This window comes from Temnothorax nylanderi, unplaced genomic scaffold, assembly GCF_030848795.1.
Source record: "Temnothorax nylanderi isolate EJ_2023f unplaced genomic scaffold, tnyl_v1.0 TNYL_tig0002_pilon, whole genome shotgun sequence".
Lineage (NCBI taxonomy): Eukaryota > Metazoa > Arthropoda > Insecta > Hymenoptera > Formicidae > Temnothorax > Temnothorax nylanderi.
In genome coordinates this window covers 1511461-1530712 of record NW_027249064.1, presented here as the reverse complement: position 1 = coordinate 1530712, position 19252 = coordinate 1511461, and the positions used below count along the sequence as shown (strand labels likewise).

At 32.7% G+C, this 19252-nt stretch overlaps 1 protein-coding gene and 1 long non-coding RNA gene across 4 annotated transcripts in view; one reads left to right on the top strand and one right to left on the bottom strand.

The window, feature by feature from the left end:
- Unc-13-4a (BAI1 associated protein 3) overlaps positions 1–16617 on the bottom strand; it is a 77708-nt gene extending 61091 nt beyond the window's left edge. For all 3 annotated transcript variants that reach the window (XM_071699022.1, XM_071699032.1, XM_071699042.1), the window contains exon 1: positions 16345–16617. The gene's annotated coding sequence lies outside the window, so the exon portion shown is untranslated. The remainder of the gene's footprint in view (positions 1–16344) is intronic.
- Positions 16618–17373: 756 nt separating this feature from the next.
- LOC139767934 (uncharacterized) lies at positions 17374–18998 on the top strand. The gene is made up of 2 exons (XR_011717247.1): positions 17374–17608; positions 18778–18998. It is a non-coding gene; the product is annotated as an uncharacterized lncRNA (long non-coding RNA).
- Positions 18999–19252: the final 254 nt, after the last annotated feature.

Here is a 19252-nt window from a genome sequence, read left to right as displayed (position 1 = left end):
CCTGATGCTTTGACGTCGTTCCTGTCCTGGCTATTGCATGAATGATCACATTGCAGGCTCTCCCTTCTCTGATATACACTCTCGACGTCCATCTTTCCCGCATTGTCGCCACTCAAGGGTACTCTTCCTGCCTGCGTCTTTTTCTCTAGCTTCCGTACTCGATCTAGATTTTCTTGATTCCTTCTACCTATGCGTCATTTCCTCTTACAATCTCCCTTTTGTCAGTTGTTTATCTTCTTATCAAATATATGATATTTTCGTATTGCCGTAAGATGGAAGTAAGGTAGGGAGGAGTAAGGAGGTGGAACGTGCGTCAGCTTGTGCGTCGATCAAAGTACACCCTTATCCATTTATCTATTTCTTGCCTCTCCTTTATGTTCCATTGCTTTAGTATCAAGATACTTGAGAATGACGTTGCCTCACTCAGTTCTTTTTTCTATATTCTGTTAGGTTGAAATACGAATAACTTGCAGTATGATTCTAAAATTATCCAAATCACATGCGTATTCTTTTCACAAATTATATATTATATAATTAAAAATAAAATATTATTGCTCGCGTGGCAATATATGATAAAAAAAAGCTATATATTTATTTAAATACATGAATAAATAGATTATATAAAATACCGCATACAAAATTAGATTATATATTTATGATAATATAACATATATGTAATAATGAACGGTTGAATGCAAATAATGGATATTTAAATTTCATATCTGGACACTTAAAGAGAAAATTTCTAAATGCCAAAATTAAACACTTGGGAAAATTTATTTTTCTAGATAATTTATCACGTTAATTGAGAAAAAGGACAGAAAACATTCTCTTTATATTTGTCTCTTTATATTTATCTTTCATAATTTATAAATGACACGAATATTATATTATCCAAGATTTTAATAGCAAAGAGTTTATTTGAGTTGAACAAATCTAATAGAATTTCTTCGTTGCCCTTCTTTATATTATAATTTTGTATTAACAATTTATGCAGTCCTGATTAAGTCTTGAATCTGGCAGACAGTTCTACGCTTGATATTAGACAAGCCCATTAGTTCCGCAATTAGTTTCTGTCGTGTCTCCGAAAAAGAGAGAGCGAATCAAGTAACTTCTCTTCGTTGCGTTTGACAAGCAACAGGGGCGAGAAATAATTACGCGCTTCTGCGTAACGAATTTCCTCGAGCACAGCCACTCGATAATCGCGAAAGCTACAATTTTCACGTTATCTCTAATAAATCACGGAAATAGTTTCGTAATAGCCGTGTACTAGTTACGCAAAGTAGTGGCTTGTATTTAATACGTATATATTTGAGTTAATATCTTCAGTTTAATGACACCCCACATACATGCACATACACAATCAGCAATATGATTTCCATGAAATTTATTAAAATTCCACGATACATTTTAATTAAAAGTTTAAATGTATTTAATAATTATTTTAACAGCTATAATATAAATTTCATATAGTAAAATAAAGCATTGCAATAAAATAGTGTTATAAAACAAAACCAATTTATAATGCTCGACTATATTACTCACATATATTTTTTATTACGAAAACTGTGAGTCTACATATATATGTGCTCGGGACACATGAGTTGCATTTTCAAGATAACATATACTCGCGTGCATTGTTGCAAGTGATGAAATATAGAAAAATGATGATATACTTTTTTGTTTTGTTTGCGGATTTTACAAAGAAACAGTTTCTTAATTTATAAGTAAAGTTAGTAATTTATTAGTGCATGGTGAAGTGCGATGCTTTCTTGTATAAATAAAATTAACTAGTGATTTTATTGGTAGATTCATTATTTGTAAGATGTTTCAAAACTGACATTACTGCAGAGACATCTCTAAAGACTGCAAATTTATAGTAAAAGCAATTTCAGATTTCCGTGTATGGCGCAAATGCAATATATGTATAATAATCAATAGAGAAAATCATATATTTTATGTGAATTTCATATTCTAGACATTTCGATAAGAGTACGCGACAAGGAATATGTCGAGTATTTCGATATAAATGTGACTGAAACGTGTGTCGTCAGAAAGGCATGTAACGACCCATACGAATGTAAATTTTTTTACGGTAAAAGATCTACCAGGATACGAAAGTTCCTATGCGGGTCCATAAATAATGTATGCCCGTCGGTCACGCTCATAACATGGAAATCAAACATGGAAACTGACGAGCTTTCTTTATAGGTAAATTGAGGTGTAATGTTTTATATCACGTCTTCTGTTATGCTACGTGCAGAAAAATGGTATTCTACGACGAAAATATTAACATAAAATTATAAAATCAATTTTATAACCGCGCGTGTAATATTCTTTAATTTCTTACTGTTAGCTAACGATGTGTAAAAAACAGAAGAGAATTAGTATAATTGCACTACAAATTATATAGAATGTGTTATATTGGATGTAGTTTTAATAAATATGTAATAAATATCAATTGCAAAGAATGTTTAAAAATATGTACATATACCAACTATATGTGAAACAATATGTATCTTGCAATTTAACAAATATGAAATATGTATTATACCAGGTATCTCCCACTTTTCAAAAGTTCGCTTTACGCCACTTTGCTTTTACGAAAGACCTACATTAGTAAATCTGTTTTCGCTAACAGAAAGAAATCCGAAGAGAATTTTCGCTTTTACGAAAAAAATTTTTTCCATATAAATTAATGGTAATTGCTTCTTCGCTTTACGCCACTTCGAAAGGTTTCATAAGAACACTCTTTTGGATAGCGAGAGGAAACTGTATATATGTACATATATATATATTTTTATTTTATAAAAAAGTTATATATATACATTTTATAGCAAATTTCTTTATCATATTCGCTTTGAAATATTTTTTTATATTTACCATGCGCATGTGGATGTTTATTATTTTCACACATCATAATTTTAATTAAGTATTTCAAATTTATAATTATTATAGTTTTTATTAACATTTTTATATAAGTATCAATTAAGTAATTTTAAATTTAATTTTTATTAAAAGAAATACACACACACACACACACACACATTGTATAAATGATGATATAATATGATATAATATTGGAGCAATACTGATAAAGTTATTCACAACAGTTATAAAATTATTTAATAAAAATAAAAATTATAAAATTTAATTACGGAATATAATTATAATGCTGAAACAAAATCAAAACGAATTAAAAAAAGATACTAATCGTTTCTAAAAGATTTGATTGTGCGCTATTGCAGGAAAATTCGTTATTGATTCGCTACTCGTTCTATTTCATCTATTCAAATCTTTCATTTTTCTTGTTCTCCTCATTCACGAATCGAGTGATTGATAAAGAGGCAATTTTTTAGAACACAGAGTTTCCTCATCTCTTAGTAGAACTATTAACTTTTTTGAGTATATCTGAGTACTAAAAAAGAGTTAACAAAACTAAAGAATAATATTTTGCGAGAAGAATACAATCAGTAATGTTAATTACTTTTTAAAACTATTTGTAATTATTTCAAGATTTAATATCAAATAAAACTATATTGTATCCACATCGGCTTCATAATCCAAAACAATACGTTTATATGTTGATGAATCTCAATCATAAACTATATTTTAATACATATGAAATAGTATGTAACAATTAAAAAAATTTTTTAAAAGTATAATTACATTTAATATAAATAAATATAATTTATAATATAAATTATATTTAATAACATAAATTTCGTAAAATAATAGCAAATTATTAAAATCATTTTTTAATATTGTATAGAGTATATTGTATAGAATATAAATAAGATATACTAAATATAATATTATATTATCTATAAATAAACTTTCATAATTTCCATGCCAACTTAAATGCATTTTTAATAACAGAGATAAAAACTGAATATGTATTTTATATGTTCCCAGCTTTATAGTAAAAAATTCTTTTTACGAACGCACACAAATGTAATACGCTCAAATGTTCTCTATCTGCATGTAAATTGGTACATATTTTCAGCTTTGTGTGATTCATGCGCCATGAATAAAAAGTAATCTGTAGCTGACAGGATTCAAAATAAATGTTCGAGGGAAACTGTAGGACGTTCTAATTGTTAGCGGCAAACAGAGAGGCAATTTCTCAGTCGGCTAATCTCATGAACTTCCACTAATGTCTGCTATTCTCTCGATTAATGTACTCTCGGCAATTATCTGGCGTCATAGAAGAACTTTGACCAGTTTCCACTGGAAATTGCGACTGCACAAAATACAACTTTAATAAAGAGCAATAAAGTTTCTCACTAAATATTATCGCTAATCTTCTTCTTTTTATTAAGCATGTTCTGTTAAATAATGTCACTTTCATTTATTTAACGATGTTAAATGTAATAAAACTTTTCCGGAGTATAAATATAATTTTTATAGCAAATATTTACAATATTTATTATAATTAATAATTGACGTATTTATTATTTAATTAAAACAATGGAATTTTTTTTCATGATTCATACTATGTAGAGATATGAAAAAGGTTTACTTGTTCTGAATGTCTTATTGCGAGACAATAATTGGCGAAAATTCAAATACAACAGATAGAGTGCTGTAATTTAGAGGTGGTATCCATTAATCCTGCTCGAAGCAAGAGAATAATTTTAATGCATTCTCATCTATACAGTGACATGAGTTATTGTCCCCGCGTAGGGTCCCCGCGATATTGTAACAGCCAACATCCATTATCTAATTAACCTATATTTTATACATCTGTCCACGAGTCGCTTTCCATTTCATAATACATTTATGTAATAAATCGCGATACATTTGTACCGTTACATTTATATGTATAATATAGAATGCATGTACTTTTACATGCTGGTTTATATCCTGTAATATTAATTAACATTGTAACGCTTGTCTTTGTAAACAGTTAAACTAAAAGACTAAAATTATGGATAGGTATGACATATGAATGTATGTACCTTTAGATTCATAGATTAATTGCATATATAACTTAAAAGTTACAAATATAAAAAGTTGTTATTGATCGTTTTGAATATACGTACGCAAAATGGAAGAAATGTATTAATAGTGATGAATCTGTATTATTAAAGTTATAGTATTACAGAACAAGAATATTAATGGAAGGTTCATATGATTAGCCGATTGAGAAATTACCTTTCTGTTTGCAACAATTAGAATAGCTTTTCTTAAACATCTATCTTTAATTCTACTAGCTACCAATTTTTATTTATATATAGCGCATGAGTTTCTTTCTTTCACAAAGCTTAGAAAAATATATAACAATTAAAAAATTTTACAATTAGAAAAATATATAAGCAATTTGTAAAAATGTTTCTACTCTTGGATGTGAAGTAATTTCTGCTTATCGTTTTAATTATATATATTATGTCTGTGCTAAAATACCACAGATTCCGACGTAATTTCCTTTCGAGCTATGAATGATATTTATCCAAATTCCTCGCATATCGAACTATTTCACGCCAGTCAAAATATTTTATGCCGACCGTCGGCGATATGCTGTATTTTCGAGTATGCGCTTCTCAACTTCTCAACATTCTGATCGCACAGGGAAGATGGATAAATCGGATTACGGCAGTGTCCAGGGATAGCGTAGAGAGCACACCCTACGGTATCCACCTTCGACTACTTTCTTCGATCGACATGTTCTATGGGGCGTGTGAAACGAAAAAGCTTTGCTCGAGAGAAAACAGATATTCCGTTTGTTGCTATAAAGCAAACTGTTATCAAAGTCAATCGTTTAAAAATCATATTCTCGCATTATAAAAAGATAAGTGCTATCTTTATACATGTAATTTTTCCATAATGTTTTCTTTGTGGGCATGATAAAATTGTGTTATCGCGATAATTAAAAATGTTAAGTATTTCATTTATATCTATTTTTATAATTTCTTAGTTCTAAAATATACTGCTGCAGATACGCCGCAAAGAAGTGCAATCACTGGAATTGCGACGCAATGTACGTAATGTACAATACATCATGTGAAATAGTAGATATCGACATGGTGTGTAAATATCCGTTGAGAGATCACCTCGTATTTCCGTCAGGAATTGGTCGCCTCGTTACGGGGATAATTTCCGCGTGAACGCGTTTGAAGGATCGTCCTCGGTGAAATGACGAGTAGAGAACAGAGTATGAGGCTCGTTAAAACTTGGCTCAGCCCGACGTTTACTGAAAGTTTCAACGTCTGAGTACCGACTAGATCGAGACAGGGTAAGGCGAATGGAAATTTCCGGTTGCCACGTGTAATCAACAACTCAAGGAAAAGTTTATGCCGCGATATGTATACACGTGTTGAAAGCACTACGTATTTCTATCATATCTACACGTCATTTCTAGACAAAATCCTGACAAAAAGAAGACAAATTTGCCGAACAATAACTTTCTTGAAGCTTATCAATAGTGATTTCTATGCAAAAATGCTGGCTGAATACAAATGTGACATCTTAAGCGCCGAGAATAATGCAGAAAGTTTATAAAGAGTAAACTTAATAAAAGATGCAGAAAGAAAATTCGACAGTTCTTCTACTAACTTATTCATTGCAATGTCACATATTGAGAGAAAAATCGCTATATGCAGTTTTATAATCGTATACACTGAATATATTCATATATTCGAAGATCCGAAAATTTAATAGGACAAGATAAAAGTGATGATTTCGAAGTTTTTGCACCCATTATTCATTGCGATAGGTATACTTTGTTATTTTGACGCTTCACAGCTCTTGTGTGTCGGTCGTATGTCAAATAAATCTGTGTAACAAACACGTGAAGGAAGTAGGCGAAAAAGCTGAGTTATAGAGAATGCACAAGAATTTTATATAGAGCTTTGTGATTCGCCAGGTGGAATTTAGTAACAGCAATATCAAATATAATACTCGATGCAATAATATGCGAGCCACGAGCGAGTATTTAGAATTCAATTCGCATCGCTGTTCAACGCTTTTGAAGTAGCCGTGTTTATTTGTTGAGCGAATCCGCGTTCAAATAATATCTCAAATATCTTTCATAAACACATACCGGCAGCTTTTGTACAGAAACGCAAATTAATTCTGTCTGTTTCAAATCGATTGCGTATTTAATTCACATCTCGGTTACTTTACGTAACTTCTGACCAGATTCATAAAGCAATTTATCTCATATAAATGAAAAATGTATAGTATAGCTCGATATAAATATCCGATACTTCGATAGCTCATTAAATAAAGAAATGTTCGTATTAATTTGCAATATGTAGTTAATTAGATATAAGTGCGTCACGATACGTCAAACATGAGAAAATCAAGTATTTATTCCTATATCATTTATATTTGCGAATATTAATCACAAATTTTGCCGCAAGGAGAATCTCAGAGGTAACCCACACGAACAAGATTTGCAACGTGAATGAAATGAATAAATGCTAAGGGAAATACAATTAATTCACGAAATGTACAATAAAACGCTTTTCGACATGCGATACCGAAACGCTCGAGCAATTTGTCTACCGCAGAATCACGTATTCCGCATACCAGTGGAGGTATATAACGGGTGCGCGCGGTGTTAGAAGCCGGTCACTACGACACATTGCACGCTAATAAAAGAAACGCTTCAGGAAGCGCGCTACGGGTAATAAATTGCGCCAGTAGTTCAAGTCAACGTATAACCAGACAGCTATTGTGCAAGGAGTGGCATTGTGAATCGCATTCTCTTACATTTGGATCAACGCCCGATAACATCCAAGTACAATAATATATGACACGATCATTTTTTAATTTGTAATTTTAATGTTCTATAGTGCGCTGGATAGTTAACATTATTTAATGAAATTGGGAATTTCACCGATTTATCGTCCAATTTTTATATAACTTGATTATTAAATATTTTATCTCAAATTTTAATTTAATTTAATTTAATCACGAATTTTATATTCGCTCAGACTTAATCAAATATATAATCTGATTAAATTGTAAATTCGAATGAGGATAAATATAACGATTCACTCGCATAATAATATATTAAACGTGTATTATATTATTGCAAAGGTTAAAACTGATTAAACATGACTCTCTTGCAATTTTTGGATTATGAATACGAACTTTCCTCATATCATTGTTAATTCCATTTTGCTGACGTAAATGGGCGTATATGACCGCAGAAAAAAAAACCAGAAGCGGACACAATTGGTAAAATAAAAATATTTTCTAATAAAATCGTACTATACATATATTAAAAATATTAAAAATAACACAATTGGCGAAATTAAACCACAAGCGCAAAAAATAACACGCGCCACGAACGTTCTCAATGATATATAGTGTAAGGGGGGAAAAATTGAAAAGGAAAACTCCGGGAGAAGTAGAATACGTGTTGACGATAAAAGTGATAAAAGGCTCTCGACTAGGGTGGAAAGTTGTATTCAATTTTTCGTCACCATCGTTTTATACATTAAAATCGTCGGCTTCCTAATAGCTCTACCGCCGTAACCGCCTCAAAACCGATGTAAATTAACTGATCTTTGACTCAAATAGGAATAAAAGAAAAAATAGAGAGAATGAAATACCGTACAAAGAAAACTACGAAAATCACCAAACCAACGCCCGCGAACGGAACGTATCAATTCTGCTTCAATTAAGCGTCGAGATTAATTACGCGCGATAGGCGTGAATTGAATTTATACATTATTCATCGGGTCGCGTTCAGCGTGGCTCATGGTCGTATCCAACACTTTTATTAAAGAGAATTGTTCGCACGGATTTCAGTTTTATAAACAAGTTTATTTGCCACATTAAATTCTCAAATAAATGCCCTAAAATAGATTATTCGTTATTCAAAACAAACTTTTTATTAATTAAGACAAAATTTGAATTTCTTACTATTTTATTTTATGCAATTGTACATATTTTATAGGTTTTCTAAAAAAATTCAAGTTAATAAAATTTAATTTAGAGAATTTAATTATAAGATCTAATTTTTTGCAAAATTACTGAATAAAAAATATTAAAATAAAATATAAAAGATTTATATTAGCAGCTTCTCATTTATGTCATAATTAATAGAAACGAGAATAGCAATCACTCAACCATTTTATCAGATAATCTAAAACTAAATATGCTTTTACTGAGGAAATGTTAATTATAATGAGCAAACAGAGAAAGTATTATCCATCATAGTAAATATGACAGGGAAATTTTAACAATGAGTGAGTCTTTATTTAATCATCCATTTTAACGTCAGCTCTCATTTCGTATGCAGATCATTAAGTTGCGATAGTTCTTTTATGGTTTCCCATGCGAGTCATGTTATCGCATCCACAAATCTCACGTGACGTTCGCAAATCCAAATTTACAGAACTTCTTGCTGCGAACTGTCGTTCGTGAGTGTTGATTACATGCATATCTCTTAATTACACGAAAGGTCATCGAGACAAACCTATTGCGATTACCCTACTGATTTGATATATGCATATATGTGCGTACAAGTCACAAATAGAAACGTGGTTTGAGCATCGGAATATATTATTTAAATATAAATAAATATTCCTTCCGTATAACAGAATATAGACATTGAATATTTGAACACGCATTTCGTTTTTGAAGATAACAATATGGGACAATATTATTTGAACGTGCAAGTTATCAATATTCTGAATAATTTTTTCGAATAAACGAATAATATGGAAATCTGTTGTGATCCGCAAGTCCAATTCGGTTGCATTATCAACTGATTTCTGTCGATAGCCGCAAGCTGCGTGGAATTCACCGTCAATCACGAATACGTTAACGGTGCATACAAGTCAATCGTGCGCCAATAACGAATGTGGTTTACCGGCCTCCGGCTCTATACGATTGTGATTATGATTATTATAATTATTAGCGTATCATTGATGCAGACCATGCAGGAACGACGTGTGTCCATTACGCGGTATCGCGCCGGAATTTACCCGCAACCCTCCGTCGTCGCCAAGCAGCCTGTTAATTACATTAATTAATTCAACCAGATACTCGCCGCACCCGCATGCTTTAAATATACGATTATTTGGTAGTGGCGATAAGCCAGATTTCGTGTAAAGACTTCAAGCCATAATAAGTTTTATGAGAATTGGTTTTCATCCACACATACATACATCACGCAAGAATTTTGAACGGCATTAATATTTAATCTTGAATGATCAAAGTTTGAAGAACTGGGACATTTCAATAAAGCCAGCGCGATGAGACCGAATCTCAAATATATTTGATGTTATTGCTGTTAATTAAAAACAAATTTATCGGATATGGAAAATTTATATAACGTGCAATAACTTATTAATGACTGCGAATTTTATAGAACAAAAACTTTTTAAATTTGTAAGTACATATACACACAGTAAAAATTTGATTATTTTTAGAAATATTTGATCATGTATGTTCTCTGATTAAAAAAAAAACCCCTAAATTTTAATTTCTACACTTTGCAAACAATGATCTTAATAGAATAACAATTTAAAAATATATTATTTCAACAATTTCTTAATATGTTATTTGTAGTATAAATTCGGATTCAAGCCTTTTGTTAAAATTAAGACTATATTGACTTTTATGTACAATTCCTTGTCATTCGTAATATTTTAAAGTCTACGTAAATCTAGCAATTTAATACAAGTTATTCACAGCTCTTAAACGTGCAGCATTAATTTTACGAAATAGTCGAGTAATCTGTTGAAGGACAAAACAATTTCCCATTAGAGATACACTCTATCGACGGCAGTATCCTCGACGTTGAATAACTCGAGCGCAATTCCCCAAGGATCTCCTTCATGAGAATTCTGAAATATCGTATTGTTACATCCATGCTACGAGCATTATTACGACGCAACATTGTCTACGAGAAAGCGATATAACGACTAAAAAATATTGAGGAAAATTAACGCGACTGCCGGAGAGATTTCTCTGGATTTTTATACGTGGCAGACTTCTTTCACGCTGCTTCCCATTATCCAGCCATCATGTTCGCAACATCGGAGTCTTTTTCTCTCTCGCCTCTCTTTTTCTCTTTCCCCCTATTTTGCTACGGATGACCGTAATAAAGATGGAAGAACAGACCACAGTTCGTTCTGAGCGCGGTATGTACAGGAATTGTTTTGAGGCTCAAAAAGCTCAACTAAAAAAGAAAGAGAAAGAGAAAGAGACAGAAAAAGAGGGGGGACGAAGAGAGAGGAGGGGGGAGGGAGGAAGGGAGGGAGAGGAAGAGAGAGAAAGCGAGAGAAATTAGATTCTTTGAGTCTTCCGTGACATACGCATAGCGGCTATTGTTCACCATTATATGTACTTCAATAGAACGATAGGGTGGTAGGTCATGTCGCAGATTTATAATGCACTTTACGTAAATTAGCTTCAATTTTGCAGACCTCAAAGCGTCATCAGCCGACCACCGATGGTAGAGTTTCCAGTAGAATCCGGAGCAGACTTCAACTTCGCGAAAATTTAACCTACGACCAGTTTGTGATACAATGTTACGCAATCCGATAATTACGCGATTTTTTGTGGAATAATTTATGGAAATTATTTGTTGTTAATAAAAAATCTCCGCATGTGTCTTGAAGTATAAACCTTCTCTTTTGAATATAGGTTTATCGAATTAAAACATAATTCGTCAAAATACTTATAGTTTTGTGAATAAATTTTTAAGACAATTTTAAGAACAGCCAAGTAAAAGTGTATTCAATCAAGAGTTAAAATCGCGTAACAACTTCAATGGTATTAATTCTAAATGTTAGACACATAAAAATGTAATCTTAAAATTATTATCACTTAACATAAAAATTGTTTTTATGTCTGTATATGTATATATATATGACATATTTATATTAAAATTTAATTATTTTTACGCAAATTTGTAGATTTCAATATCGATTTTGAATTTCAAGAAGATAAAGATACAACAGAAGCTGTCATCTCCGCGGAAGTTATGAGCAAACGAGCAAACTCTGGTTTGGATTAGACAAGATAAGCTCTAGGATAACTATGAAATGACCAAGAACAGCCATGTGAGCATTTTCACCCTCTCGTAGACGACATCTTCACCTTGCGCGATATTAAAGGATGAAAACAACATAATACATATGTATGTGACGATATATGCGTGTATCCAGACATGCATGTAAGCTTGCGAGGGAAGTTTGATAACGAAATTAGACATTAATTGCAATGCACACAATTGTAATTATGTTTTAAGACAAACTTACTGACGAATAGAACTTACAGTCCAAAAACAAAGAATATTCGATTTATATATGTTAGATATTTTAAAATTACCTAAAATACATCTACGTGGGGAACGTGTTCTAATTGTAATTTATTATATCACAACTTAAGCGACTATATCATTATATCAATTTTTAGATAAATATTTAAAAAATCATCATATATAGTTAAGAAAATTTTATAATATGACTATTATGTCATATATACTACAGTATAAAATGCATATCATATAATATATTCACATTAACCAATGAGTTTCAAATAAATACAATATATTATCATTTTACGAACTATTTACATCATCGCTTACGATTTCACTTTATTTACCTGGCCAAATATAAACTTAGAGAAAACGCCTCGATATGTCGAAAATAACTCCAAGAAAAGAAGGATAAAGAAGGGTCGCATTCCGTTCTTCCTACGAACTTTCGAGCTTTACCAGCTATTGGATCATCCCTAGGCTCCTAAATCAAACATCATTTTGCAGAGAACAAACCTGAATAAAGATTGACAACGCGACTCTAGATCTTCAGAGGCGAGTTAAGTACGGTCAAATAAAAAGTCGAGAGGAAATTCTGATGGCGTTAAACCCGAGCCTGATAGCAGAATTTATTTCGCTCGATTCAGCATTCCTTTTCCTTTACGGAACTCTGGAAATACGACGAACAGGTTCCGCAGAACCGAGTACATCAAATCAACGAGTGTGTTTTGCTTAGTCAAATTGAGCGAAGGAAAATCTTTTCGCGGATGCGCCCCATCAGTTTTCCACCGTGTTGCAGTCGATGATGAATTTCTGATGAATCCTTCCAAGATCCTGAGACTTCCACGTATTTTTATTTGATATTCGCTAAGACTTTTCAGCTACCACTTCATAATTTATCTGTGCATCTTCGCAACATATCGTCAAACAAAAGATAGTGGAAGGTTATTGTTAAAAATAAATAATTCTCATCCTTCGATTCTGAATTCAAAGTCGCGAATTGCACATGAATCATCTTACCATCTCACTGAATCTGAATACTTAAAAAGTAAATATAATATTTTATGCACTCATCCAAAATTTATTTCTTGAATAATTTGTTGATACTAAGAAAAAAACTTTACTTAATATTCCAATTTATATGAAAATTATGCTATTGAGAATTAATGCATTTTTCAACTTAAAGAAAAATATTAAATGAATGAGCTGTAAAATATACGTATAATATAAAACTTTCAGAATATATAACATGCAGAATATTATTTAATTTAATTTTCCGTTATCTTTCGTTGTAGTTGTTTGTTGATATGTCGCGCAGAGAAATGCATATATACATTACTAACAGAAATAATCTTATGCATATTTGTGTAAAATCTGTATGTGGCATACAGAAAAATATATTAGAATTTATGCATTTTAATTTAATTATATAATTTTTTCTTGTTTATCTTTTCTTATAATTTTTTAATTGTAGATAAAAAATTAAAAATTCTTAAAAGTGTATAACTAGATTTAATTAAGAGACAAGATGTTTTATTAATTTATATGCGCAAAACTTAATCTTTCAATTTATATCTAATTATTTATAATTTTACAAACTAATGTGTTAGTATTAAAATAATTACTGTCCTCTTTAAAATTTGATTCTTGATACTCAATATTTAAAAAAAGATAAACAATTTCTTTTATTTATTTTTTCACATATTAGTGGTCCTATTTTTTTATAATAATCACGAAATATTTTAAATCCAGATGTTACACAGATTCTAACGTGTAAAACCGAACAACTAAATCCGAATTACAGAATTACATCTTCCATTTAATGCCTCTTTGTTGTGTAACATTTTTTTTGTTTGCTTATATAGAACTTTTACGCTTGAGCTTACTCATTTGATGCAAAAAGAATAGAATCTCTTGGATCGTCGCGTATAGAAACGGATCTTTGTAATCCAACAGACTTTGATCCCGCCAAAAGCGCTTCCGTCACTGACAAGCAGGGCCGATCGATTGCAAAAGGGAAACTGCGATAGTTCACTACTTTACACCTCGGACGCGCGCACAGTGCCTCATCGAGGCACGAGTGATTACTCGTTTTGGTTGTCATTTAATTAACAGACGCTGGATGACTCGCGCTTTTAACGACTGTGCTCTGTGCTGTTGATTAATTTCAATTCGTGCTTGCGTGGTAGATAAATCCTTTATAAAAAACTTAATAACTGCAATGTAATAGGTTTAACTATAACAAATATATCTCGATATATTCGGCGATTTATATCATAGCTGCCGATAATTCCTATTCATCGAGGTCAGCTGATTAGTATATTGATTATAATTTTTGTCGAAGCATTATCGATTATCTTGTTGGCGGCAATTCGCGTTAGAAGAAAAAGCAATGAATACATACAATAAATATAACGCTAAATGCAAATTTGATGCACGTCGTAGAAACCTCAGGGCATTTGAATATAATTATTTAGTTTATAAATGAAAACCTGATAAAACCGCAGCTATCAAATGTGAACATTTTAACTCCATTTCAATTATTATATAAATCAGAAGCTGTATGTATAATTGTAAATATATCTTTATAATTTTATTTGATTTTATATCGATATATAAATAAACGTCTCTTCGAACAAAATACTTTTATATATTTTACTTAAATGTTTTTCAATCCTACAATATTTCAAGTACTCGAATAAAAATTGAAGATAAGTAATTTTTAAATTGATTACTTTATATAACATAGACTCCTACGGATGTCAAAATAGAAATTTTTAATGAGTGAACATTTTCTTATTGGCTTTCTATTAAATAAATATTCATAAAGATTGTTTTAATACGTTAAATGTTACAGTGATGATCCATCCAGTGATCGGAGCCTGACTTTTAATGGCACTTTGGCGCTATATCAAACATTTTAAAATGTTTGTAAAAGTGAATATTACCTAGTATACAGTTTTGAATAGTATATAAATAGCTAGATAACAATATAAAGTAGGAAGTGCGCAATTCGACACACTATGAGAATATAATCTTATTTAATTATATCACATAATATTTTATATATATATATATAATATGCTTATCATGAAAATCTGTGGTGGTAAGATATACAAAACTCACTGAGCAGACAACATGTTAACGAAAACTAGGTAGTATATCACGTAAGAAGCCGCGTCTATACCCATATTGCCTTGGCACTCCCACCCATCGAGAAACGTTATCTGTTCATCGACCCACGAACGGCAATTCAGATAGAGCGATAATCTTCGACATGTCCGACAGTATGCTGATTCTGACTACTTGCTATGCCGTTCGATCGCGTATATGTCTCACCGAGATAGGATTCACATTAATGTAACCATTAACTGTCACGTTTAACCAACATCCGTCATTATTGTGACACTGTTCAAACTGTGACTTCTGTTGCAAAATGCTGTCCCATAACTAACGAAAAATTATCGAAAGATATTCTGTCAATTATTATTGTTACATGATTGCGATTTTTATATATCTTGTCTCACTCGCTTTATTTAACAAGTTAAATAACCGGAACACAAAGGCAAACTTGATTACAACTTTTTCCATTAGTGTTTGCTCTAGTTAAATAAACGTGAGTTTTGTCGAGCAAATAGTAAAACTAGATGACGTGTCAGCTGCTAATAAAGCATGTGTGTTCCCCATTCCTAAAGATTTTTCCTTTATCACATCAATTCATCAAATTCCACAAAATACAATAATATTTTTTTTAGAAACAGTAGAGGAAGCAGAAAACAATCGACCGGAGAAATTGATCACTATCACCACGATGCATTATTAAATTTCAATCTCTTCCAATATTAATTTTAATTTAATTCACCATTCGCAATTAACGTTGCGCCGTAACGAGATAAACAATTGCAACAATTACACACAAAATTTTCAGAGTTTCTAAATGTATACAATTAACACGCTGCAACACAAATCGGAGCGGACGCGCGCGCGCGCGCGCGCGCGGTGCGTCTCGAATTCCGAATGGAGCTTTGCCATCTGATCCGGAGACCGGAAGCGACCGCGCGATTTAATGGTGATGACCTAGTTCACACTAGGATCGAACGCCGACTACGATTACTCACCGTCACGCAGACGTTTGACGATGATGGCGAGAAGGAGCGATCGAGAAGCAAGATCCGCGCGCGCGTTGAAGCAAATCGTAACACGACGTATCGTCTTTCGAATGTTACCGCACGTATTTTCGCGATCTACAAATATTTCCGACGTCTCTTCAAAATAAATCGCGGTTAAAGAGTTAGGCGAACGAGCTCGAGTTCGAAGTGGAATAGCCACTTGTAGAGTCGGCGGATGACCGGGCGCGTAAACCAGACTGGCGGGTTGATAAACAGGTGAGATGTCGTCGCGTGCCTCTCTCCCTCTTCCCCCAGCCGCTCGCGTCCCACTCCTTCCACTTTCACCAGTTGCACCCTCCCGGTTTCACCCCGGCGCATCTCTCTCCCTCCCAGATAGTTTCCCCCTCCTCGCATGTCACCCATCTCGCTCTCGTTCAGAATTCGGGCTATCCGTCTCGTTTTGATTCCCGTCATCCGCCTTATTTTTCGCTTCCTCCACAGAGACTTCTCCGTCTTTACCGTTTATAGTATCTTTCCCTTTCTGTCATTGAGGCACTATATTACCGTCTCTCTCCTGTCCGCTGCGTCGAAGCGCACCCCTACTTTTCTCAGCCATCTCTCTTTCTTGAAACAGCCTTGCCAGCAACTATCCTCCTTCCTTTTCCGTTTCTCTTTTTCTTTCATTCTAGACACCACATCACGCATCTCCCTCCCTGATTTACCCTCTCTATTTCTCAATATCGCCTTGCTTCCTTCCTCACGTTCAACCCTCCCGTTTTTCCAACACGGCTTCTCCTCCTTCCACGTTTCTAGATTTCCCTCTCTCCTGTGGTGTCCCTCTAGTCCTTCCACCCTCTTCAATGACTCCCACCAGCTATTTCTCGATGCCGCCCTACCCACCAAGGTTCGTGGCGCGCTGTTTCCTACCCCCCCGCAGGGGTACAACCGGAGGTACTTGCGTGCGCAGCACGTCCATCGATCTATTTTAGCTCACCTACGCTCTTGCCAGGCCGGGTATATACCTGCTGCTGCTGCTTCCATACCGTACCCTGCGCGCGTACGGGTGCGTTCACACTACACGGGGATGAAATGAAGAGGGAAGCTAGAGGAGAGAGAGAGAGAGAGAGGACGGACGAAACTTCGATGAGAGACCCAGAGACCCGAATTGTCGATTCTAGGTTACGAAGATCAAGAGAATTCCAGAGAGGATAGCCTGATTATATCAATGTTCAACAAGCTTGATTCGCTTAGAAATCAAATGATCGGATAAATCGTAAGAGATCTTCTTATTTATCCTATTCTTTAGCGTTTGCTTGATTAACTAGTAATTGTCATTTTTCGAAATACGCAATTATTGTATGTGTTAATCAAAAATTTATGAAAAAAATAGCTTTTCTGAGATTATATAAAAATTGGCAGTAACTTATGTTAATGTAATCTTATCTATTTTAATGAGTGTATTTTTTGGACACATTAAAATATTAGATCTTGATCACATCTCCACCTAAAAGGCTTTTCTATAGAATGTATTCTGCTAGAAAGTATCTCAACTTTGATCAATTCTATAATAAATCTCAATGTTCGTTCAACAAGAAGAATCAAAGCATCAGTCATTAAAATTAATGTCAGATATTTTGGTACCTTCTCTATACATATATATATGTATATTGCATAAACAGAAAAAGACAAAATGGTAAAATTTAGACATTTTACCGAAAACTAATTTTTAAACTGTAAATTTATTTTTTACAAAAGCGAATGCCATTTTGAGTAATTTAAAAATTGTAAATTGCAATTATTAAAAAAATAAATATTAATCTAAATTAAAATTAAAATTTTAAAAAATAATTATTTTTCATTTAAATTCATTTTAAATAAAAATTTTACCCGTTCTTTTTTTCACAGCAGTTTCTATTTGATAATAAAATGGCACAAGCATGTTCTACTGTTCGCAATAATATAATGTGTTCAGTGTACACTTTGGAATATGTATAGGTAGTACAGTACATATAAAAATGATTTTCCACTATATAATTTCTAACATCGTTATTACTGGATAATCGTAAATCATATTTGAGTTTCTGGGTCTTTCATCAAATTTTTTACTGGATTATCACTGCAAATTCAAGTGTGTTATTTTAACTGAAGCTCTTCTTACACATTTCTTGCCGTTTTAAATGACGTCATTTAACACGGTTCAACGTATTAATACGATTAAACGTGTTAATTTAACACGCAACAAAATATGTAAAACGAGCTTCAGTCAAATGTATCATCTTTAAACATTTATGCGTGTAGAAATAACATACTTGGATTTACAGTGATATCGGCGTTATTGAGCGTGTTAGAATATCATACACAGAGTATAGACGACACGATAATTGTGTTAGCATCACACATACAACGTCATCTCGGGTTAATACTGAGGCCGTCTGCTTACAGGAGACCCTAGCGCGATGCACGTTACTCGCGTGATTGTAATTTCCATGGGAATTACGTGCACAAATGTCGCCAGTGTACTTCATATTCATTCGCGACTGTCACGCAACAAGATATTAAACTTTATTGCGCAAGAATTTCTCCATGATTGCTGTCAACTTGAGATGTGTACCCTCCATGTGTATTTTACCCAACAAAATCTCAAATAAAATATACAAAAATTATGTCTGGATTAATTTTCCCTTTATAAATAACAGAAGAAACAAGTTTGGTTTTTAGCAATTTCAATGCTACAGCAATCCATGAAAATTTTTTGTTAGTAACAATGAAAACAATTTTATAATCTGTGTAAAGTATTCTTTGATATTTATATATAAATATGAAATTGAAAACGCCGAAAGTATTGTATTAGCTAGTATATAATTTAACTTTGTAGATTTATCACTGCCTTGTAAATTTAGTTGCCATATATTAGTGG